General features: G+C 46.7%; 1 protein-coding gene across 1 annotated transcript in view; it reads right to left on the minus strand.

The window, feature by feature from the left end:
• The window catches only part of B3GNT2 (UDP-GlcNAc:betaGal beta-1,3-N-acetylglucosaminyltransferase 2), a 28,928-nt gene extending 23,095 nt beyond the window's left edge, over positions 1-5,833 (minus strand). The window contains exon 1 of the mRNA XM_054475783.2: positions 5,544-5,833. The gene's annotated coding sequence lies outside the window, so the exon portion shown is untranslated. The remainder of the gene's footprint in view (positions 1-5,543) is intronic.
• Between the last annotated feature and the right edge of the window lie 20,344 nt (positions 5,834-26,177).

Below are 26,177 nucleotides of genomic sequence, written 5' to 3' on the forward strand. Positions count from 1 at the left end.
GCCCATATTTTGTTTTAAATTTCCATAAAGTATGGGAAGTATGTTTTTCCTAAGGTCATTCTAGAAGTGTACAAAAGAAGAAATGAGCACTTAGAAGGACCCACATCAAGTTAACTGTAGTTATAGCGGTGAGAGAGGGTGGAATTAGTTTTATTTTCCTTTACTTTATCTTGAATATTTTTTCTAAATAAACACTTAATGAAAGTCATTTAGAAAGAATGCCAAGTACCACCCAAGTTACATTTGAAGAATGGGTCCAAAAATGAAAAGTACCAAACAAATAAGGAGACATGAGGCCATGGAATTATGTAATACCACTTACACAGTAAGATTACAAGAGCTGAAAATGTTTTAAGTGGCTTGTCTGAAGCAAGCAATTAAAATAATTGGCCCTATGCTTTCACCTCTGAAATAATTATTTCACTAAACGTAAAGCAGATGTTATGAGCATCTTGGGCATTTATTGATGACTCTTACCCAAACTAAACTCTTCCACAAGCTCCATAATTGACCATAAACCAGTTCTCATCACTGCATCCTAGCTCACGTTACACAGGTGGCCAAACAGCTCTGAATGGGACATTTCAATGACTGTCTTTAGAGAGGAAATGTCAAAAACAGGCAATCAACTAACAAATAATACATCTTAAAGCTAAAGCTTTATCAACAAAGTATTAAATAAAGATTTGTCTTCTAACTTTCAATAAAAGACCTACAGAACTTTTAATGAAATAGCTCATTTAAACACAAAAGATCTAGTTGCTTTAGTTATCACCCTGTTAAAGAAATAAATAAAAAGGGGAAGAGGAAACTGCAGTCAGGCACAGTGCTAGGTATTTTAGGTGTAGCTTTATATTACTTTCCCCAGTAAATCTAACATAGGGCTTTATCTTCCCCATTTTACAAGTGAGAAAATTTATCCTGAAATAGTTCGTGTAACTTTAACTTTAGGCATTCCCATATGTAACTGAGACTCAGATTAAATAACTTGTCCATAGTCACACAGTAAGTGGTAAAAATAGAATTCAAGTCTATTTCACAAAAGACTACATGCCATACTGTATGACTGATTCCACTTACATGAAGTTCAACAGGTAAAACCCATCTATGATGACAGAAGTCACATCTATGATGATGTAAGAAAGAATAACAGTTCCTTCAGGGTGAGGGGGTGGGAATACGGACAAGACATGGGCGCAGGAACCTTCTGCAGTACTGAAAATGTTTATTTCTTAATCTGAGCGCTTACATACATGAGCTCATGCTTAATATTAACACTTCTCACACTTTACTGCATGTTATACATGAAGTTAAAAAAAATCCTCATCTTATGGACTCCCAGTTTATGCTCTTAACCACTAAACCACCACATGGCACTCCGACAGAACCTAGCCACATGCTAGAATTGATTACCTTGGATTATCAATTTTTTCAAACATTCTGGTAAGCTACGTACATCCTACTCATATCAGAATGAAGACACCCGAACCCTCTGTTTTAAAATGCCACAGAATGAAAAGTAGAAAGTATCAATTTCCTGGCTACTGGGAATTTCCCCCTCTGTAGCCACATCAGAAAATGTTTTTTTTTTAATTTAACTTACAGATGCACAGAAAATAATGTGTAACATTCTTAAAGTTATATATGAAAATATCTAAAGCTAAAATTGCACAAGATACATGTTATGACTCTCAAAAGACATCTGAATTTTTGTTACAAAAATTAAGACAAGGCAAAAAGACAAAGCTGGTGGGCAGAGGTCGTTAATACTCACAGGGCAACACACAGAGGGCAAAAATCTCAACTCTTAAAATTTGTAACAAATAGAAAACTCAGTACAAATAACTTTTTCCAGCAGCAAAGTAATTGTGCCACATAAGCCCTAATAATAAATTCTCCATCAAGTAACAAGTTCTCTTTGCTGAAGCTTTGTTCAGCCTGGCAAAGCCTCCTTACCAGTGAGTGATGATGAAATCATTACATCAATTCTCCCAAAACCTTACCCCACACATACATACACCTCTTATTCAAACAGTAATTGTCTCTCCAGAGAGAGGAATGTATTCATTCTGTAATTTGCAGACATATTTGGCAAGTACATAGGAACAGCAATCCCACCTTAGAGAGTGGAGAAAAAGACAGCTGGGTCCACACCTTTTGGGTGTTTGTGCTGTTTTCTTTACTGGATGCAGCCAGGAAACATTTACCACTTCAGAGTCTAGTTTAATTCATGTTTTAACCTTCTGTACACACCAAAAATACCAAGCAACCAAATGACTTTAGTTTCCCCTGGGCACTTACATAAGAGACCAAAAGGCCTTTATGAGAATCTTTCAGTATGGGTAATATATGTACCACCATCAGGGATGTTGCAATAGATTACACATCACCAAGTATTATCCTAGTTGCAAGATCTCAAGATCTCAATGTTTATAAAAGTAACCATAGGCAGTTATTAATTTTTAAAGTCTCTAACAGACTTTCCAATAAAACCATCAAAAAAATACAGAAAAAGAGAGTCAAATACCACATCCATTAACCAAGTCAGAAAGAATGAAAAGCACCGACCCAGTATGTCAAGAACATCAACAGCTGTGGATCAGCATCCCTAAATTAGGATTTTCATGAAACCCTAGCATTGCTAGAAAACATTTAAAGCTAAGGCCAGGCGCGGTGGCTTACGTCTGTAATCCCAGCACTTTGGGAGGCCGAGGCGGGTGGATCACGAGGTCAGGAGTTCGAGACCAGCCTGGCCAACATAGTGAAACCCTGTCTCTACTAAAGATACAAAAATTAGCCAGGCGTGGAGGTGGATGCCTGTAATCCCAGCTACTGGGGAGGCTGAGGCAGGAGAATCACTTGAATCCAAGAGGCAGAGGTTGCAGTGAGCTGAGATTGCGCCATTGCACTCCAGCCTGGGCGGGAGAGTGAGACTCCATTTCAAAAAAAAAAAGAAAAAAACATTTAAAGGTAAGTTTCAAAGTTTGAGAAACAGAGGATTCACCTTTTCTTTTATCCCTGCATCAGCTGAAAAAGCCCCGCATATTTCTCTCCAGAACATACCAACGATGCCTCACTAATGCAACTATTAAAAAAAAACAAAAAACCACACATCTGAACAGTATAGTGAAAATCAACTATGAATTATCAGTTCCACTTTCCTATTTTTAGCATGACTTTAGTGTGTCAGAAACCTGAAACATGACTTTTAAAACAAGAAATTTTTCAAAACTACAAACCTTCATATATTCAGCCCTTCACCAGAAGCCCAGGAAAAAATTCATAATTTTTGAACAACAAGCAAATCATGTTTATTTTCCTCAAAATACTACTTAGGTTTTAAGAACCTTCTGATGTGCATCTGCCAAATGTGGCTGATTTCAGTCTCAGACAGGCAAATCTAAAAGGCTACTACCACAGGGTTACTGTTTTTGGTAAGGGGAAGTCGATGCCAGGAGGAACTTCTCTATTGATTACAGCAATGACCAGCATTTATTAAGCACTTCTTAGCTCTCCCGGTGCAGTACTAGGAGTTTGGCAAACATCCTATATGTCCTCAGAAATAATCTTGCAGAGCAAACACCACCATCCCCAAAACCAGATGTGTAAAATGAGGCTCAGGTGAAGAATAACTTGCCCAAGATCACTGAATTAAATGTGGCAGAATCAAGTCTAATGAATGGTAAGGGTGAGAACCGGTCAGTTTCACAGAGAATTAGGCCTTCATCATACAAATGCCGTCTGCACAAAAACTAAATGAGAAACAGTGAACCCTTGCTGTAGGGAGAAAACGCAATATTCCGAACTAAAAAAGTAGTTTCAAACAGAAGATCTAATGATAAACACATTTGTAAAGTCTGGGCAGGGAGGAAAAGGATTACTGAAATAACTCAAGTACAGCCCTATGGGGCTCCCTCACTTCTGTGTTCTTAAAATCTAATCTAGTTTAAGAGCGCATGGGCTCAAAGTAAAACTCTCCCAAATTCCTCCAGGCTTAACCACCCTCTACTCAAAAGAACCAGGAGCAGGAGTTAGGACAATGGGAAGTGACCGCCCTGCCCTGCCCTGCCGGTCCTCCCTCCGGGTCAGCTGTCAGATCCGCATGGGTGCGACTATGAGCCGGCACCGGAGCCCAGGGACTGGCTCGGCCAGGGTCCCCGCCTTTCCACTCCCAGTCCCGGCCCTGTCGGCCACCTCGTTTACCACCTCCAGAGGCACAAATAATTATACCGGAAGAATATAACAAGTAGAATTCAACAAGTAGAATTCTATATTCACCAACTGGCTTCGCTATCAGGTATTATGGTAGGGTTCCAACAAGAGAAGGGCAAAAGAATATGGTTTAATTGTTCTCAACAATCTTTCTGCGAAGTTGGGGTGGCTGAGGCGGCCACGGGGGATACAGCTCAGGCACCTGTGAGCTAAGCCCACTCAACAAACTAACCACCCCTACGTTTTGGGCAGGAGAGCGCCTCCTCGCCAACCCAGGTTATAAATGTACATATTTTTAAAGATGAGCTTTGACGCTGTGACACTTGTGGGGAGTCTCCCGACGGCTCCTCTACTTGATGGGGGTACAGGGAGTTCTGCGGCTCCCCAGCCCCGAGTGTCAAATACCGTGGCCTGGAAATTAACCAGCTGACTCGGTTTATTGCCTCCAGAAGGGTCCGCCTGCCGTGCTGGAGTAGCCACCAGCCCCGCGCCCGCAGCCCCGGCAGGGCCCCCCACGCGCATCTTCCCACGAGCGGTGTCTGGCAGAGTCCAGACGCTCCCTGGCCTGGCAGCACCCACCCCACCCCGCCCCACCCCACCCCCACGACTCGGGCTAGCAGCCTGGTTAATCATTCAACGCAGGCAGCGTGGAATATTTTTTTTAAAGGTCAAAGCGAAAGGTTCTCCCTAAGTTTGGCAGAAACCAGTTTTGGGGGAGCCGGAGACAGAAGTGGCAGAGGTTGGGGGTGGGGAGCGGCTGCCGGCGGCTCTTTGGCTCACAAAACACCTGATCTCCCCATGCGGCACGGGAGGCCGGCGCAGTGCGAGTGTGGGGTGCGGGGGTGCGAGCGAGGAATCACGCGCGCCCCCCTCCCCGAAATGCCCGCGCGCCCCGGATGAGGAGGCCCGGCCCCAGATGCCCCTTGCCAAAGCCTGCATCGCCCCGGCGCCGGATCCCCCGGAAGTTGGGGTGCAGCGGGGAGGGGGAAGGTCCCCGGGCTCCAGGGCGAGGTGGGCACAGAATGGGTTGGGAGGTTCCAAAGCCCCGCAGCGGGCGTTGTCCCTCTCCTCTCCCTCTGGGCTGAGGTTGGGTGGCTGGGACGGCGGGAAGGTAGGGGAGGCTTAAATGCGGCAGGAGCCACCTAGGGACGGCTTCCTCCACCGGGGCGTGGGTACGAAGCCGGAACCGGCGAGGAACCGGGCGGGGGTAGCAGGGTGTCCGGAAGGTGGGGCCGGGAAGCAGGGAGGCGGGAGGGGACTGGTAGAGGGGCCTGGCGGTGAGAGGGCAGCGGGGAGGGAGCCGGCGGAGGTGCTCGGCACCCGGGCCCTACCTTGTCCGGGAGCAGCTCCAGCTCGGCGGGGCGGGGGCAAGGGCGGGAGATCGCGGCCACATCCACGTCCCGGCCGCTCCGCGCGGCTCAGCCCGGCGACCGCCGCAGCTCACGCTCCATGCGCGGCGCCCCGGACGGGCGGCCCGGCGGTGTCGGCGGCAGGGACTGCTCCGGCTCGGCTCTGCTGGCCTCCGGCACTTGTTGCCGCCGCCGCCGCCGCTGCTGAGCCTCACTCCCGGCTCCGGTTCCAGGCGCAGCAGCCGCCGCGGGCGCCCGGCCCCGCCCCGCCCCTGCCCCCCCGCCAATGGGGCCCGGCCCCGCCCCTCACGTCACCGCCCGACGGCCCCGCCCCGCGCCCCAAGTTTTGGGAGGGTTCTCCTCTCTCCGCCCGGTACCAGGACCCACCCGGGCCCGCGCTCCCCGCGGCTTCCAGGGACCCTCCAGCCCCCACGCACCCGCCTGCAAAGCCGAGGGTTAAGCTGGGGAAAGGGGGCCTCTAGGAAGGCGACCCCCCTGGAAATGCCTGGCAGCTCCAAAAACACGAATGAAACTCAGCTCCAGCCTCCGCCCCTCCAGTTGTGGGTGGCCCCTCTTGCGGTTCGTCTGAGGCTAGGGGACTAGGCGCATCGCCTAGCGAGACTCCAGTGGCCTTTTCCGTCCAGTTTGTAACCGGAACTAGACCGACCCCGGCCGCCCCATCCAGTGCAGGGGCGGATGAGGAATGGCCCCGCCGGGGAGGCGGGGGAGGGAGGCCTGGGCCACCTTGGGGCCTGACCTTTGCTCTACCTCTTAGGTGCTCACGACCCAGAGTGGTGCCCTGCTTGGTACTGCCACTGGATCCTCCGGCTTATGAAGCCGTCCAGGACAGGAAGGGTGGGAGGTGGTCCTTAGCTCTCTTCGTGGGGTCATGCAGAGTGGTTTCCTCGAGGTCCCACGCCCGTCTCAGGAAGGCAGAAACGCAAGATGCCGGGCGCTCGGCCCGAACGTGTGCCGCGGCCCAAGGGGCAAGGCGGATACCCAGGCGAGGCCTAAAGGGCCGGACTCTGACCGCCCCCTCCGGACACTGCAGGGCTCCGCCGGCCAGAGGCGGCCTTGGCGCCAACCACACCTACCAGCGGGGTCCCCGGGCCCACCGATGCGCCCTCCTAGCCCTTCGCTCCTTCGAGGGGTTCCAAGGTGACTCAGAGACGCAGCTGACACAATTCTGAGGCCCCCAGGTAAGCCTGGCGATACGGGATGGAGAAGTTACCTGGTCTTGAAAGGCCCAGCCCAGCCAGCGAGACCCGCGTGCGCTCCGCGGGGAGGCAAGCCTCACCAGGGGCTCACCTGGAAGCGTCCCCGCACCCTGGTCCTTATTTCTGAATCGAAACCGAACCTGGACCCATCTAGATAATTGGACTGAGCAATTAAGGACGCTTCACTCCCAACTGTTAGCATTTTTTCCTAAGGCTCTCGGAGGCGGAATCAGCTGGAAAGGAACATTGCTAAGTAGGAATTTCAGGCACCTGTGAACTGAGCCTACTCAATAATCGGCCCTTTCCCTTAACCAAACTCAACAAAGGAAGAAAGACCAAGTTGCTGCGGATTCACAGAGCCACGTGGGTGCGGGTCCTCTAGAAACAGGAATTCCGAGTCAGTAGATATGGAAATGTTATGGTTTGCAGTCTTCGGACCATGCTGCTTTCATGCTGTTCACATGATTCTCCTTGGACTGCGACGTAAAGTCCAAGAAACAAGTCGAATGTTTGAATATTCATAGGAAAAACATCTGTAAGGGTGCACACCGACTGTTAACCACGGTTACACGGGGAGGGGAAACAAGGGAGTTACATTTTTTTACTCCATTGACTTTGGATTTTGTATTTTTCCAGTTGTATTTACTTTCATAATTTAGAAAGCTAATAAAACATGTTTAAAGAAACAGAAGCTAGAAATTCTTTAAGAACTCTAGGAAGTAGAGCCCGGGCGCGGTGGCTCACGCCTGTAATCCCAGCACCTTGGGAGGCCGAGGCGGGCGGATCACAAGGTCAGGAGTTCGAGACCTGCCTGGCCAACATGGGGAAACCCCGTTTCTACTAAAAATACAAAAATTAGCCGGGCGTGGTGACATGTACCTGTAATCCCAGCCACTTGGGAGGCTGAGGCAGGAGAATCGCTGGACTAAGGGAGGCGGAGGTTGCAGTAAGCCAAAATCGTGCCACTGTACTCCAGCCTGGGTGACAGAGTGAGACTCTGTCTCAAAAAAAAAAAAAAAGAACTCTAGGGAGTATAAATTAATAAATGAAGTCTATGTCTTTATTCTGTATCAAAATAATATTGAGTCCATGTTCCTGGGTTTAAATAAAGATATCTCTAGGCTGCTGTCTGATATTTAAATGCAGTGATGAGACAAAGCGGACATCTAAGGAAGATTTTCTATGCCATCAGATTGGTATATTGTTTCCATGCATATGTGTCTTCCCTTTACATGCACTCCCTGTAGCCACAGACATGCTTGCAAGGACCGCCAGCCAAGGAGTTTTTAGTAAAGGAACTGCTACAATGTCAGCTGGCAACCAACTAGGAAATTAAGCTTGTGTCCCTCACAGCTGCCCAAGGCTGCCCAGGCCATGAAATTTAAAAATAAGGATATTCTTACGCCGGGCGCGGTGGCTCACGCCTGTAATCCTAGCACCTTGGGAGGCCAAGGTGGGTGGATCACTTGAGGTCAGGAGCTCAAGACCACCCTGGCCAACATGGTAAAACCCCGTCTTTACGAAAAATACAAAAAAATTAGCCAGGTATGGTGGTGGGCACCTGTAGTCCCAGCTACTTGGCAGGCTGAGGCAGGAGAATTGCTTGAACTCGGGAGGTGGAGGTTGCACTAAGCTGTGATGGTGCCACTGCACTCCAGCCTGGGTGACAGAGCAAGACTCCGTCTCAAATAAATAAGGGCATTTTCTCCATGGTGGCTTTAACACAGTTGGGAGTATATCTACAACAGTTACCTTGTGTCTTTTGGGGAGTAACTCAATGCTAGATTCCACATCGCTTGGCTATAGTCCCTACTGTTAGGTTGGGACCCAGGTCCATCATCAGTAGGCAGAGATGTGTTATTCACTTATTCAACAAAAATGTGCTGGCCATCCTCTAGATGCAGCACAGGACTAGGCGCTGGAGTGGTGAACATGGCAAACACACTCCCTGCTTGGAGCTCACAGTCTAGCTGGAGAGAGGGGCTTAACAATTAAATGCACTATCAATTAATTACAATTGTCATATGGGCCAAAGGGAGTGCAAGGTGGTGAGATCATTTGCGGAGTCCATGAGGAGTTCCTAGCTGGTTCAGACTATAAAGGAAGAGGTGGTTGAGGAGGAAGTTAGAGAGGCAGGCAGGGGTTAGATCATGCAGGGCCAGTACACCACATTACAGAGATTGGACTTTATCCTGAGACATTTAAAACAAGAGTCATACACTAAATTTTGCATTTTGAAGTAGATCATTCTGACTGCAATGTGAAGAAGGAAAAGGGAAAGGGGAAGAATGGAGTGGAGGGACAGTTAGGAGGCTGTTGCTATAATGTGAGAGGGGCCATTTGTCTAAGCAGTAGAGCAAATGTAGAGAAGTAGACACCAACAAGACTTGTTAATTGCTTAGGGGGGATGAATCAAGGAAAACTCCCAGATCTCTGCTTCTTTAACCAGATGGATGGTGGTGCCATTTTCTGAGTTGGAGAACCCTCTCAAGGTTCAGATTTGGTCAAAGTAGGTTTGAGGTGCCTGTGAGATGTCCGGGTGGAGATGTTGAACAGGTGGTTGGCTGCAGGGTCTGGTGCTCTGAAGAGAGGCTGGGGCTGGAATAGCTGGTGTGGCAGTGGTAATGAAGTCACCAGAGGCATGTGGGCTCCTATGAGACTGTACAATTAGATCAGAAGAGGACCTACCACTGAGCCTTGAGGAACTCTTATCTAAGGGCCAGACAGAGGCAAACCTCTGGCAGAGGAGGTGGAAGAGCAGCTAGAGAGGCAGGAAGAAAACCAGGAGCTTGGCCGGGTGCAGTGGCTCACGCCTGTAATCCCAGCATTTTGGGAGGCCGAGGCAGGTGGATCACCTGAGGTCAGGAGTTTGAGACCAGCCTGGACAACATGGTGAAACCCCATCTCTACTAAAAATTAGCTGGGCGTGGTGGCAGGCGCCTGTAATCCCAGCTACTTGGGAGGTTGAGGCAGGAGAATTGCTTGAACCCAGGAGGTGGAGGTTAAAGTGAGCCGAGTTCACACCACGCACTCCAGCCTGGGCGACAGAGCGAGACTCTGTCTCAAAAAAAAAAAAAAAAGAAAAAACTAGGAGCTTGAGGAGGTGGAGTCACAGAGTCCAGGGACAAAAGCACTCTAAGCAGGAGGCAGTAGTCAACAGCACTCAAAATGGCTGACAAAAGATGCATCTAGTGGCACACACCTGTAGTGTCAGCTACTCAGGAGACTGAGATGGGAGGATAGCTTGAGCCCAATTTGAGGCCAGCCTGGGCAACATAGCAAGACCCCCATGTCTTTTTTTAAAAATGGCTGGCCGGGCGTAGTGGCTTACACCTGTAATCCCAGCACTTTGGGAAGCTGAGGCGGGTGGATCACGAAGTCAGGAGATCAAGACCATCCTGGCTAACATGGTGAAACCCCATCTCTACTAAAAACACAAAAAATTAGCCGGGCGTGGTGGCAGGTGCCTGTAGTCCCAGCTACTCGGGAGGCTGAGGCAGGAGAATGGCATGAACCCGGGAGGCGGGGCTTGCAGTGAACTGAGATCAGGCCAGTGCACTCCAGCCTGGGCAACAGAGCAAGACTCCATCTCAAAAAAAAAAAAAAAAAAAAAAAGGCTAAGTGACCCAAGTGAAGTGAAAGTTGAATAACGTCCACTGGAGTTAGTGACCTTGATGTCGTTGGGACTTCTACAGAGCAGTGGCTGGTGGAATGAAGGGGATGGGAAATAGACTGGAGTGGATGGAGGTATGAGCAAGAGGTGAAGAAATGAAAGGCACAAGGTGCACACAATTCTTGAAAGGTTTAACTGTGAAAAGTCAGAGAAATAGCTGGAGGGGAATGTTATGTCGGCAGTGGGTTTATTTTGGTTTATATATTTTAATTATTTTTAGGATGGAATTACTTCAGTATATTTAAATGCAAATAAGGAGGATCCCACAGAGAAGAGGAAGATGAAGGTACAGTAGAGAAAGGACAATGGAGCACAGAGGCTCCTGTGCCCATGGGAGGGATGTAACCAGAGTGTGGGTGGAAAGGCTGATCTCAGGCAGGGGCCACCTTCTCTATTATAACAGGAGGAAGGAGGCTGGAGGAGGACTGAGCCAGGCTGCCGTCACAGAGATAGTTGAATCTTTCCACCTGATGATTTCCTCTTAACTCTGTGACATAAAGGAGGCTAGCGATAGGGCAAGGAGAGATGACAGATTTGAAGAGAGTGGAGAAGGTATGACAGTCACTGCAGGAGTTTGGGAGGGTGGTGATGACCAGAGAAACAGCCAGATAGCAAGACAGCATGGCAGTCCACTTGAGGCTGCTGCCTGTGAACTTTTAAGGTGTGCTTTGGCCCTCCTGTGTGGTTTCTTCCAACAGCTCAGCTGCCCACTGTGGTGCCAGCTCAAATGAGGAAATTACCAGGGCAGAGGAGCAAAGGAATTGAGAGCTTTGGCAAAGGTGAGGTGGCACGGTGAATGATCAGAGAGAAAGGACAGGAGCCAAAGGACTGGAAAAGTCAAGCGGTCAAGACCAAGTCACACCAGAAGGAGAGGAGTTGGGTCGGAGATCTGGATCTGAAGTAAGGGGTTCAGGAGATGGAGAAGTTTAGGGCCATGACAATGCCAGGACATGATGGGGAGGCATAGAGGAGAAAGTCATTGGAGAATATGAGGTCAAGAGATTAAGAGGACACTGGATAGGTCCTCTGTGTGAACAGGAAAGCCATCCAGGATGTGAGGAGGAATGGCAGTTATGGTGTGAAGGCCATGGAGCCAGGAGCTAAAGTTTTAAGAGAGTGGGGAAGAGGGAATGACCAGGACAGCAGAAGATAAAAAGCACCAGGCAGGGGACAGGCAGTATGGCTGGGCAACAGTCTCCCCAAAGGAACAACAGCGTTTATGGGAGGTGGAGGAGAAGAGATCAGGTAGGGGAACAATTAGTCAGGTAGGTAGGGGAAAAGTCTGGGAGGCTTCCTGGAGAAGGTGGAGTGGAAGGCATCCAGACTGCTCATTTATCCTGAGAACATTTGCGAATGTGCCCATTTCTTTGTGGCTGTGAAGACTGTTGATCTGACAGTCTGAAGAGGGTCTACAAAAAGCTTCTAGGTCATAGATTTCTCCCTTGGCACTCCTGCTTCCCAGCATGTTGTCATTCCTGTAGCCCTGCCACCTCTCAGTCACACTCATGTGCTCCTCCCAGGTGGACAGGCAGCCCAGACCACACAGTGAATCCTGTGTGCTTTGCCCTGGGCCTCTCATGTCTGGCTTTTCCATGTCACTCCTTTTTCTTTTCTTTTTTTCTTTCTTTCGTTCTTTCTTTTCTCTTTCTTTCTTTCTCTCTCTTTCTTTCTTTCTTTCTTCTTCTTTTTTTTTTTTTTTTTTCCCCAGGCTGGAGTACAGTGGTACAATCTCAACTCACTACAACCTCTGCCTCCCAGGGTTAAGTGATCCTCCCACCTTAGCCTCCCAAGTAGCTGGGATTACAAGCATGCACCACCACGCCCAGCTAATTTTTGTATTTTTAGTAGGGATGGCATTTCACCTTGATGGCCACGCTGGTCTCGAACTCCTGATTTCAAGTGATTCACCTGCCTTGGCCTCCCAAAGTGCTGGGATTACAGGCATGAGCCACAGCATCCAGCCTTGTCACCCATTTTTCTGGTGAGGAAATGGACTGATCTTCAGCAAGTTTCCTGTGTCCCCTTTGGTGCCAGCATCCACCTGGTATTTTTGCCCAGCCAGACTGCAAGCTTTTGAGCAAGCGGACCTGAATGCCCCTCCTTCTCAGCCTTCGAGGTCTGCGGTTTGCCTTACTTCACCTGGCCAGCCTAGGACACCTTCATGCCCACAGAGCCATAGCCCTGGTCCACACCCACCTCCTTTGTTCTTTACTGCCTCTGCCTTACTAACCAGGAGCACCCCAACAACCTGCCATTCAGGTACAGACCCCATGGAGATGCCACCCCAGAACTCAAACATCTATAAGCCCAGAGCGGGCTTCCACCTTCTTGGTTCTGTTGGAACCAATTCCTGCAACCCTTTGGACATGGTTCAGAATGAAAGCCTTCTTCCTCGGTGGCAAACCCCATGGCCAGATGAATGCCTAAGCCCTGTATCTCCCTCCTCCTTTCAGCACAGATCTAGAAAAGTTCCCAGCCTGTCTAAGGGCCAGGCTCACACAGATAGCATCAGCACCAGAAATCCCCAAACTTTGTATATCCTCCAACTTAGGTTGTCACAGAAGGATGACAATGTTTCCTAGTCTGTTAATCAGTCCCAAGTGGAATTATGAAAACAACAACCACCTCTCGCAATGGCTAAAGTATTAATTATTGATGGAAAGTGTGGAAGCTTGGCACTGGAATTCTTAGAATTCTAGTCCAATCCCTTGAAACTGGCAAATGAGGCCCCAAAAGTAGCTTTCTGGAAGCCAAATACCTAATACCAGAGATAATATCTTGAACGTTGGACAATTAAATCACAGGTTAAAAATCACCTGGCTCTTAAAGCAGGCCCTTTGCTCCCAAGGTTACTATGACTTTGGACTTTGTAACAGTTGAAAAACATAAAGCCTCATTATCAGATGCAGATATAGAAACAAATGTAATGATTCCCAGGGGACTTGCTCCATATCCCAGAGTCCTGATGCTGAAAGAACTTAAAATTCCCAGGTTAGTAAAGTCCAGCATGTATAGGACATTGTGGTGGTGCCTATGGTCAACAATTTGGAGGGGCATGAACAGCTGTCTCTATTACGGTCATCATATTGTTTTGGGAATAGAATTCTCAGTAAGGAGAAATGCAAAATCATAGTCTTAATTATCATCAAACTGAAAAATTATATTCAAGAGGAGAGGCCCATAATGGCAGCATCAAGCATGAGATAGTGCCATTAATATGATTATCAGGACATAAGCCTATTAGAGAACTTAATGCCCTTTTGCTGGCATCGCCCTTTGTTATGCTTCTCAGGGTTTAGAAACCATCTCAGTTGTAAACATAACTGTTACAAAACAGTGATTTCCAGGGGGCATAACAAAGATCTGCCGACCTTTACCAAAGATCAAAGCTGCCTGGCTATGGAGAAAGAGAATATTTTTAGAAAATGAAGAACAATCTGCCAACTCTAGGTGGCTGTTATTGAGAAAGGAAGAAAGGGAGTGTATCTGGCTCCAAGTCTTGCTTTGTGGCAATCCAGTTGTGGACATAATTGTGAGGTTTAACCACCACATGGAGATATGCATGCAACAGCTCAGATGGATACAGTGGCCTAGGTCTTGGCTGCTGCTAGTGAAAAACCATGGTATGGAAATCCCCAATTTCAGGTTCAAATCCCACCTTGGGAAGAAGCCAAGTGTGGTCCACATGGGAACAGTAACATCTAAAGAGTTCTCAGGAAGAGGAAATTAGGTCATTTATGGCCAAGTACCTGCAAACATTTGGGGCTTAATAATGTTTGTTTCCCTCCTCAGTCTTGGCCATGGAACCAAGTCCCCATCAGGATAAAGTACGAGTGGTATCTTGGCATAGAATGCTTGGCATTCTCAACATTTGTCCTGGGCCCTCCACTGGAGGAACTGCCATTCTGTCCTCATTCCAAAGGGTTCTGACGCCATCATCATCAATATAATCATGTAGAATGGAAAAATCAATTGGCTGTCCCTGGAAGGAGCCACCTGCTTGATCTTTAGGATCCAGTGACTTATGAAACTCACTTGGCAAAATCATCTTACAGCAAAACCATTGCCAGGAAGGGCAGGGCCTCCTCCTCAAACACGACAGTCGGCAGTCAGGGAAATCAGAGAGCAACAGATCCCATAAATAGTCTGAAAGGGAAGCAGGATCCATGCGACAGCACGGATGAATCTTCCAACATTATGCTGAGTGAAAGAAGTCATACGCAAGTACATGTGAAGTTCAAGAACAGGCAAGAACTTATCTATGGTGGCAGAAATCAGAACTCGAGTTGCTTCTGGGATAAAGAGAGAATTAACTGGAAAAAAAAAGCATGAGGGGATTTTCTGGGACAAGAGAAATATTCTACCACTTAATTGGAATGTTGGTTACATGGGAGCATACCATTGTCACAACTCTTTACACTGTAAACTTCATATTTGTGCTTTTCTTTTCTGAAAAAAATAATGTTTTTATTACTTAACTGCTTGAAATATGTGCATCTTATTGTTTGTAAATTGTGCATCCACTTAAAAAAAAAAAAGGAAGCAGCAGTCTTTAGGCAGAGAGGAGTATGGGCAAGTGGGAAAAAAGAAAGGGCTTCTCCACCCATCAATCCCACTGCTGTGTTAGGCAATTTTCCCTGTGCCAAACTCTACGGCAGTTATGAACTGACATTTCAAAATCAACTACAGAGAGGCGGGAGGCATTTTCTAAGAATATCCTAGTCTGTGCTAACCATTTAGGTCCAAGCCCCATTTCCTTACATTTTGAAAGCTTTTCATCACCATTTCCTTCTTTTCTCATCTAAGGTCATCCCAGGAAAGGGTTTTTCAGAGTCAGCAGCCCTCCATCCCCAGCACTGCATACACATTGCATAACATTGGCCGTATAAATTTTACACCCATAAGGCCATGGAAGAAGGAAGCAGTTTAGTTAATCAATCAGACATGTTTATGGTCATCAAAAATCAGGAAAAAAAGAGAGTTTAGATCACTAGAAAACTTCCAAGAAGAAAAGAATCCTGACAACCAAGGATTTCAAAACACAAAGGCCCCCGAAGGGTGGGAAAATGAAATGGGCAGTTGGAACTGGAACAAAAATTGAAAATTTGATGCAACTTCATCATTAAGTACTTGTGTGACAAATCCCTTCTGTGCTGTCAAAGGGGATGTATCACACATGACAAGAAAATCACAGGCAGAGTAGGCTCCAACCCAGCACATCGTGGCTCTGCTTCAGTCTGACTTCTCTGCTGTTGTCTTGGCTCCATCTTCTTCTCACATCTATTGCTTTCTACAGCTATTTCAGGCATCTTAGTCAGAGCCAACATCCGACAGAAAAGGGACTCTTTCTTCCCTTGTCTCTTGTTATGACCCAGAAAACCTTTCCTATAGTTCTCTACCCAAGTTCCCTTCTCGTCTCATTGGCTAGAACACAGTCACATGACCCTTCCTAAGCCAATCACTGGCAAGAGTGCATAGCGCCATCCTAAATCATTTAGACAAATTTGAGTTTTCAAAGGATGGCGGGATAGGGTGGAGGGGGAGGGCAGCATGAATTGCATGAAGAAGGCATGGTCCCCCAGACACAGGGCTCCACCCGCCCGATAAAGTGGGTGCTGTAGGTAAGGTTTCCAAGCTCGGACACAGAGGTTTTGGCAAGCAGGAAGTTTATTGAAGGGTACAGCATCAACGCCTGAGGGGAAGTGAGGTGGGTGGAAATGGACAAAGAGAGAAGTTGAACTGCAGTGCAATCGTGGTGAAGACCTCAGCTGATCTTTCAGGGAGCTCTGGTGGTGGGATGGCCCAGAGTTATTACAAATTGGGGTGAAAGGACGAAGCCTTTTTACTCCTGCGTCCGCCAGTCATTAGATATGGGCTGCCCGTGGTCAATGTGAGCTTCCTCTTAGGCAAGGTGACTCTCTCTGCAGCAGAGGACAAGTATCAGAGAGGAACTCAGCAGACAGTTGCCGCGGTCAGCACTCCCAGTAGATGGGGGCATGAGTGCTTCAGTCGTGGAGGGGGGATCTGGGTGACACATGTCATCTGCTATAGGGAAGATGAGTTTGCATTGTCAGTGCCTCAGGTCTCCTAGAATCCAACCTGGAGTCTACACTCATGTCCAGAGAAAACATGCAGCCTTGACCAGGGCCATTTCTGGAACCCTCCACTTCCTTGGTGAGAGGGAAAAGGAGAGCATCCAAGAGTCAGCACAGCACTACCTTGGTCGTTACTAGTAGGACAGCTGAGAGATAGCTGTATGGACTGAGTCTAGGTGGGACCCAGCGGGACCCAGCCCTCAGACTTAAGGGGCATGAGGCCCACAAGAATGAAAATCCACAGGATTAGTCTTGAACAAGCCGGGAGCCTGCTAAGCCCTGGCATCTGCTGAACTTCCCAAATCACACACATTCAACTGTTCGGTTCCACATTTCCATAGTGTGCTTCCTGTCAAGCTTCCCAACACAGTGTACACAATAGGAAAATTGAAATGAGCAGTTCCAGCAACTATGGATATGCAGGTCAAATAAATAAGTCTTTATCTAAGACTTAAGCAGACATGGTCAACAAGGGTCTAATCCAAAACTGAGCTTTGGAGAAAGAAAGATTTTACAAAACAAAAAGAGGGGGAGGGAATAGAGCTGTTTGTGTGAATTTTTTTCTGTCTCACTAAAAATACTGAAATATTATTTTATCCAGCCTCTCCATGCTGCCCTGCCTCCTCCACCCCATCCCTGACTGTATTCCTACTCTGGCTGTAGGGCCAACTCATAGGAAGTGTTATGCTAGGATATGTAAATAGTTGTCATGGAAAGGAGCTGGGGAAATTACTTTGTGCATTGTTATATATCTAGTTAAATACCTCAAAATTAAAGCCATACACATGGGTGTTTGTGTGTCTATTAAGGAAGCACAGGGAATATGTGTTATAGAAACCTCAAGCATTTCAGCTAAGTGAGTAAGAGCAAGGAACTTGAATCTTATACTTCGGGCTGCACCTACTGTAGTGTGGAGCCAGATGTGGTAGAAATTTTTTTTTTTTTAACAAGAAAAACTATTTACAAGTTTCTCATCACTCCTCATTCTAGCAGTAGATACACCGACTCCCCTTGGGAAAAAACCACTGGAGGGTCCTTTGGTTATGTAGCTATAAGACCAGGGGCTGTTGGTTGTCTTGGGGAAATGGAAATGAACAGTTTTGTTTTCTTTTTTTCCCTCCCTGCGCTGACAAAGGCCACCCCTCCTCCCACAGGCCCACAATCTTGTCTGCAATTCTGAAGTCCATAAAGGGCTGGAAAATGAGTTTTTTCAGAAGGTGGCACTAAAACTAACATGGCAGCAAAATCTGACTGGAACTTATGGGGGGGCATAGTTTTTATTTATCCTATGTTTCACTACAAATATGTTAAGGTGTTTGATCATGGAGCTGCTCCAAACACATTCATATATCTGCAGTGAAACATGGGGTGTTAGATAGACTATGATAGGTATATACCATTACTTCCCAAAATCTGGAAAATTCTAACTCCTGGATAAGGATTGTGGGCCTGCACTAGAATCTGATGGATAGAGTTAATCCCAATTGAGGTCAGTGTGCAGGACAGAATACTGGGTCATCTGGACTGGTGACCAAGGTTTAGCTGAAGGGCTCATGTTGGCAGGGAAGCAGCGCATGCTGCCACTTCTGGGCACAGTGAGGGGTGATGAGGATATGAGGGAGCCCCTTCACATCCAGCTCCTTCACATCCATGTTGGAAAAGCAACAAAATCATGAACCCAGGTCACATCTTTCGGTGGACAGAAGCACCCATTATTGTTGGCTTTGTACCCAGGCATTGAACTGCTGGGTTACAAGGGATGCATATGTTTACTTTTACTAATTCCAGGCAAACATGTTTCCAACAGTGTTGTGCCAGTTTACACGTCCATCAGTATGAAGATTCCAGCTGCTCCAACACCTCACCAAAACTTGGTATCATCAGGTTTTTTAAAATGTTAGCTGTTTCAGTGGAGGTGTACTGGTACCCCGTTGCAGTTTTAACTTGCATTTAACTTGATCATTACAGTAAATGTCCTTTCATATGCATGCTGGTTGTTTGGATACCCTCTTTTGTAAAGTGCCTGTTTAAGTCTTTTGTCCATTTTAAATTGGGTTGTCTTTTTCTTATTCATTTGTAGGCATTCTTTATATATTCTGGCTGAGATAATGTTTGGAAGTTTGGAGGTTTGGACTAGTACACCTATGTATATATGTACACACTGTGTACATATATACATAGGTGTACTAGTCCATACATGTATATATGTATATTAATCCAAACCTCCAAGGTTGGTCCAAGCTGGTCTCAAACTCCTGGCCTGATCCTCTCACCTTGGCCTCCCAAAGTGCTGGGATTATAGGTATGAGCCACCATGCCTGGCTTATTTCAAGATATTTATAAGGCAATTCGATTGGATTTGGGGGCAGGGACAGGAAGATTGTGGAAATGAGGAGTCCTAGGTTGCTGGATTGAACAGCTGGGTAGACAGTAGCAGTGCCATCTACTGAGTTTGAGAACACTGGGAAGGGAAAAGGAGCAGAGTGGTGGGAAAGGTGATACAGTCGGTGGTGACCATGGGGAGTATGAGGTGTCTATGTGATGTCGAAGTGGAGCTGCCCATGAGGCAACTGGATATACAGGTCTGGAACCCAAAGAAAGACCAGTGTCTTCATTCATATTCTGTTGCTATAACAAAATACCTGAAGCTGAATAATTTATTAAGGAAAGAAGTTTATTTAGCTCACAATTCTGGAGGCCAGGAGGTGAAAGACTGGGTGGCCCATCTGGCCAGCTGCCGGTAAGGGCCTCATGCTGTGTTATAACATTGCAGAGAAGCAAAAGGGGAGGCGGGCGCATGTGAGAAGAGCAAACATGAGAGGCAGCCTCACTTTATAACAACCTGCTCTCACACGCTCAAGAAACTGCATTAATCCCTTCGTGAGGGCAGATCCCTCATGACCCAAATGCCTCTTAAAGGTCTCACCATGTCTCAATATCATTACACTGGGGACTAAGCCTCAACCTGAGTTTTGGTGGAGACAAACCATAGCAACCAGGAATACACACACACACACACACACACGGGAATTATCTGCATATAGATGGTAACTGAAGTCATGAGTATGGTTGAACTCGTCCAGGGAATGAAAAGAGACTGAGAGAAGGAGAGGGCCTAGGATAGAGCCTCTGAGGATCCAATTAATGGGTGGACCCAGAGGGAGAATCCAGCAAAAGGAAGCCAGCAAGAAGTGAGAGAAGGAAAAAAACCAGAGTGTGGAGACACAGCATCCCACCGAAGAGCTGGTTTCAGAGCACAGTAGCGTTGGGTGGGTGTGGGGGGGTGGGTATCAGTGTTGGCACTCAGATGTTAGTGGTAGAACATAAGGCAGCTAAGGGATTTGAAGCCCCACAGGTCTTGTCTCCTTGAAGGCTGAGAACATGTCTTAAACCTATTTTATCTTCAACAGCACCAAGCTGTGCATTGTTCATTGTAAATGCCCAATAAAGTCTTGTTTGCTCATTCGTTCTGTTAATTAAAGCCACAGATCAGAGAGGCAAACCTGCTTGTGTGAGGCCTAGTTTGGGATAAAAGGCTAGGAAGACAACAGAGAGGGCACAGAGAAAAGCATAAAAATGCCTGAGAAGTAAGACAAGTTTGCCCGCTGCATGAACAGTTGGAAAAAATATTTCACTCCTTACCAAAAAGAACAGCGGCAGAGCTGGGTAACAAAAAACAGTGAAAACTGATAGGTCTTTGAGGTGAAAAGAGGAAAAACATGGTGGGGGAGAAAGTAGATTAGCCAAATAAACATTTTATTATTTTTCTCCTTCTTCTTCTTCTTCTTACTTTTTTTCTTAGCCTCCCAAAGTGCTGGGATTACAGGCATGAGCCACCAAGCCCAGCCCAGCTCCCACATTTTATTCTTAAACTCTATGACAGAGCAACTTAAAGAACCTTAGAGATAATAAAATCAATTGTATTATTTCACAAATGATAAAGTAAACACTTATAGAGGCTGGGGACTTGTGTAAGGAACAGCTAGTCATTGGTAAAGGTTGAACTCAAATTGACAGCTCGGCCCCCAGGCTGGTGCTATTTCCATTATAAAAATACAGTCTCACTACTAGGCCCCTCTCCTCATTTCCTGCCCATTTCCTTCACTTTTATATGAGTGAAATTCAGTTAAAATGAACATCTGGGCAGCTGTGATCATCTGCACGAAGTTACAAACCCTGCGGTTGAGGCAGTTTGCATGGCAGCAGGTAAACAATGGAGTTGAGGGTCAGAGATCAAGCGTTGCTCATCTGCCTCCTCTGGAAACCCCTGAGAGGGGAGGGCCAAGCATGGCTTCAGAAAGCCACCCTACATTTTTTTTTTTTTTTTTTTTTTTAGAGACAGACTCTTGTTTTGTCACCCAGGCTGGAGTACAGTGGCATGATCGTGGCTCACTGCAGTCTCAAACTCCTGCACTCAAATCATCCTCCCGCCTCTGCCTCCTAAGTAGGTAGGACTACAGGCACATGCCAAGATGCCCACTTAATTCTTTAATTTTTTTGTAAAGACAGAGTCTTGCTAAGTTGCCTAGGCTGGTCTCAAACTCCTGGGCTCAAGCAATTTTCCTGTCTTAGCCTCCCAAAGCACTGAAAATTTCGATTTTTCAGGCATAAGCCACCGTCCCTGGCCTGAAAATCATTTTTTAATCATCGTAGGGAGCCCAGGAGTTGAGTCTGCAGTGAGCCATGTTCATGCCACTGCACTCCACCCTGGGCAACAGAGTGAGACCGTGTCTCTAAAAAACAAAACAAAACAAAACCAAAAATGTAGTGGGGGTGGGACAATGTGTTCCCCTTTCCAAATGTATTTATCATTTTTATAATCAGGAAACTTTCTTAATTTTTTCTTTAATGAGAGAGTAGGTGGTTGAGGAGGAAGAGTTAAGGAGAAACAGGCTATCTGCCAGTGTGACCAGCAACCACTTCGAATCAGAATGTGCCAGATGAAAACTAGGTAGGGCTCGCAGGGAAATCAGTTATTCGTCCCTTCCCCAGTTGTTTTCTTTTGGTTTGTAGATTATTGGTTTGGCTTAAAGATGAATTTCTGGCAAGACAGCAATTGCATAAGGGAAGACATTGCATTTTCCTTAATTTGGTGAGATAGGAGACCAAAGTGGGGAAGGAGATGAAAAATGGACACTGAAGGATGGGGTGAAAGCCAGGGAACTTTGAAAGAACCATTTCTAGCTGGACGCGGTGGCTCACGCCTGTAATCCCAGCACTTTGGGAGGCCGAGGCAGGTGGATCACAAGGTCAGGAGTTCAAGACCAGCCCGGCCAATATGGTGAAACCCTGTCTCTACTAAAAATACAAAAATTAACCAGGCATGGTGGCAGATGCCTGTAGTCCCAGCTACTTGGGAGGCTGAGGCAGGAGAATCGCTTGAACCTGGGAGGCGGGGGTTGCAGTGAGCCAAGATTGTGCCACTGTACTCCAGCCTGGGTGACAGAGTGAGACTCCATCTCAAAAAAAAAAAAAAAAAAAAAAGAACCATTTCACTGCAGTGTGCCTGAGTACCTGTTACGAGCAAGACAGAGAAGAATGGAACGTGGTCCTTGTCCTTAAAATGTGTGACTGATTCACTGCTCTAGCTTCTAACACCCACCATGGTGCCTGCTGGACAAAAGGGTCTCAGTCTTCCCTGAATGGGAGAATGGGATGCCCATTCTTGAAAAGATTCAGCACATCCTTTCAATTGAGAAAAGTTCTCACATGCTTTTCCTTGACATTCTTAGATACATTAGTCCCAACAGGTGCCGTCTGTTCCAAGATGTCAGGCCTCATGGTACCAAAGAGCCACCATTTCCCCTCTCCTGATACCCAGCACTGCACAGTTGGCCATTCCATTAGCTGGCTGTCTCTCAAATTCCCAGGCATTGGGAGAAGACCCAGACCCTAGCAGAGGGTCAACAAGCTGTTCCGAAACTGCCAAGTCTTCAAATCTAAAGTCGAGCATGCCATTCTGGCCATAAGGAGACACCAGAGACAGTTTTTCCTTGGTTTAGTGGCAACATCCAGGTCTGGCTGATGCATTGTGGTGTCGGAGGCCAAAAGCTGTTTTCATTTTGCTTCCACAAGTCGCTTTTGGGTTCCAGAAAGAGAAAGTCATAACCTCTACAACTTGGAATACAACATTCCAAAACAGCTGAAGAGTGCTTGGAAACTTCTCCGACAAAGTTAATTAAAACCTTCCCCTCCCCCAAGGGCCAGCGCCTACCATTCATGGAGAACCTTCAAGATGCTCTCCAGCTAAGTCTCTGGACTTAAGAATTTGATTTGGAAAACTGCCATGTAGAAAACTATTTCCCTTGCCTACAAGGGAAACAGTTATTCTCTGACTCAGAAATTCTAAGCCAGAAAAGTCCAAAGGCCTTCCTACTAGCAGCTTTTACTACGGTTCATAGCTCATTTTCAGCCAAAGGAATTCAATTCCCCACATGCAGCCAGGAGGAAAACATCTCTATGGTACGCAGCACTGGAGTACCATGTGCACCATCAGAAAGGCCAGCTTGGCTCTGGGAAGAATAGATGACATCAGTCTCTCCATACAATGTCAATGAGCTTGTGTCACTGAAACAGAATAAGCAGGTCACCATAGTACAAAGGCAGCACCTCCCTTACTCTCCTGCTGTCGCAGGAGGTTTCTTAGGGCAAGGAATTCAGCTTTGCCTCACCTTGGCTTGGCCACACAGAGCTGGGAGGCATTTCAGGAGAAAGGAGCCATTGTCCCCAGCAGGATGTGCACCTTGCCAGCCTGTCTCCTTGTCATCCCAAACACAGGTTGGCTTCTCTGCCTGTGGATCAACAATGTCCTTCTCAACAAATGTCAAGTGTCTTGGTGCTTTAAAAGATTCCTATGACAGATGTGATTGAAGTATCCAATTTTTAGCTTGGGGGTTATTTTGCCCAGTCTAATTTAATGTCAACTGAGTGGCTGAATTCCATGAAATGATGCCATATGCTACTGGAAAGCCAGTGTAAGTCCTAGGTCCCTGGCCTCCAGGAGCTTATCATCTCCTAGTAGGGGGCTCTGAGCATGTCAGCTTTGGGCTCTGCCATGCCCAGTATCTCCTATAGAGGGAGGAAACTGCCCCATCTATAGCCCCCTGCTCAGAGATAGCACCAAGCTATTCTATGCCCAGGAATGGCCACTGATTGGGCCAGGTCCAAGGGGGCCAGCTCAAGGACCACCCCACATAGACTAGGTAGTGAGCTCAAGTGAGGCTGGCATGGATAGATGAGCTGGGCCACATTTATGGAAATTGCAGCCGGAAGCTGGGTGTATGTGGAGGAGGCAGAGGGTCAGATGCATGGGTAGCAGCTGGGTCACATGAACGGCCAAGTGCTGGAGAGAAACTCCTGTGACCTGGCTTTACCACCATTCTTGCCTTTCCTGAGACCCAGCGTTTTTCTTTTTCTGGGTTCTTCTGTATATGTACCCTTTCAATATCCGCAACTTAACATACACCAACAAGTACATGTCACCATTATCACCACTATTAAGTGTAAATAGAGACCATACTCCTTCCTGACAGGCAGGAAGAAAATAAGAGAAGTCATGTGATAACTACAGTACAAGCTGGAGAGCTGTGATCTTACACCTTCAGTCTGGATATGGTTTGAAGCTTGCCAGGGCCTGACGCAGCCACAAGAATTGTGAGCCATGAGGGCTGCATTTTTACCACTGTATCTCCTAGTTCAGTGTGTGTCTGGTGATCAGTAAGTGCTGGCTGATCAATAGCTTGGTGATCAATAAGTCCTGGCCGATCAATAGCTTGGTGATCAATAAGTGCTGGCTGATCAAATAGCTTGGTGATCAGTAAGTGCTGGCTGATCAATAGGTTGGTGATCAATAAGTATTGGCTGATCAATAGCTTGGTGATCAATAGTACTGGTTGATCAAATAGCTTGGTGATCAATAAGTGCTGGCTGAGTGATTGAATAGACTGGGAACCAAAAAGGTTATTTAAGGTTCAGTATTGGCCATCTTCTGTGTGTCACCATCTCCCTGCTGCTCCCTGCCCCGGGAGGCTGCTCTGGGGGTACTACCTTAAAGGGCTTCCCTGTCCTCTGACTTCTGGTGGGGTTCAACCAAATGAGGAGTCTTAGCCAGACATCAGAGGGAAGAAGGCAAATGACACTGGGATATTCATTCCCCCTGAGCCTGACATTGTTGTGAGGCAGCCCTCTCCATACAACCCCTCTGCCTCCCAATTCTCTCATTTTTTCAGGCCTAGACATGGTAATGACTCCCAACTCATGTTACCAGCCCATCCTAACACCCTTTCCCCACCCAGTTTGACTCTATCATCTGTTTCTTGCTGAGACTTTGAATGATAAGAGGTCCCCCAAATCAAGCATGCACCTTTTGCTCTCTGGTTTTCTCTATGTACTGGTACGCTCTGCTCAACCCTATCAGCAAATACAGCTTCACAGGGGAAAGTTGGCTGGGAGGATATTTGCCAGTCTGATGGCCCAGAATGAGGTGAGGGTGGTGAGGTGGCAGGAGGGAGGGAAGGGAGTCATCCCTCAATGCCAATAATTTCATTTCATAAATGTTAAGAGGAAGTCACTGAACTTGGTGGCCAATTTCCCCAGAACAAAGTCTGGATCCAACCTTCCATTAAGCAAGAAAGTTTTCCTTTTCAGAAAAAAATAGTTTCTTTGGCTAAAAAATGCCTTGTTTTGAATTATGTTTTATTGCACAACCACAAAATAATAATCAAAAATTTTCTCTTGGTGAGAAAGGTCATCGCTCTGCTCTGACCACACAGTTAATTTACCCAAATCAACGCAGCAAAAGCGGGTGGGGGTAGAATCTTCTTTTCTATCTCATTTTTGCATTTTTAAAAATATTAATAAGCTCTCAGGAAGCAAAGGTTACTGGGTATCTCAACCTGTGCTTTTTCAGCCTTTAAGTATGAGGTTAGAGAGAGTGGAGTGGAAGCAGTAGGGTTATTTTTATTTTTACAACAATTTGCCGTCTCTAAATGTACTAATGGGGAAAAGTACATTTTAGATCTTCTAGAAAGGACATTAAAAGGGTCTCAAATGATCCTAAGCTTTTTCCTTTCCCTAAAAAATATCTTTTCTCAGCTCTTTGCTACATATTATCTTGTCTGCTTGGGATCTGCTTTCAAAGCAGGTTCCCCACCAGGCAGATTCAACAGCAGTCTAAGATAGCAATGTCTGATTTCCTACCTAAGATGCAAATGGAAAAACACAGGATCTGAATATACTTGTTCTTTTTTTTTCCTTTTCCCTTATCCCTTTTAAATAAAGGATATACTGGTTTCTTTAGTCCTCGGTCTTTTGGCAACAGCCATTTAAAAGAAAGAATCATATGGTAATTATTAATTTTGCATAGGATCAACTCTGGCCTCAGCTTTCATTTGAGATGCAGTTACATGAAAAACAGACTGCGTTAATTTCATCCCCTCTGGGGTTGCTTGGCAACAAGGCCTTGTTCCAGACCATCTCGTCTCTTTGGCCCAGAGTGATCTCTTTGGGGTGTCGCTCAGGCTAAGCAATCATCACCCTCTTGGTGTTGTTTCTGAATGTGTCCCTGTAGTCCTGATGGCACAAGGGATTGATGGCTTTGCTCCAGTCATACTGCCTGAGGTCTGTGTAAGCC

Source organism: Pongo pygmaeus, chromosome 12, assembly GCF_028885625.2.
Source record: "Pongo pygmaeus isolate AG05252 chromosome 12, NHGRI_mPonPyg2-v2.0_pri, whole genome shotgun sequence".
Classification (NCBI taxonomy): Eukaryota; Metazoa; Chordata; class Mammalia; order Primates; family Hominidae; genus Pongo; species Pongo pygmaeus.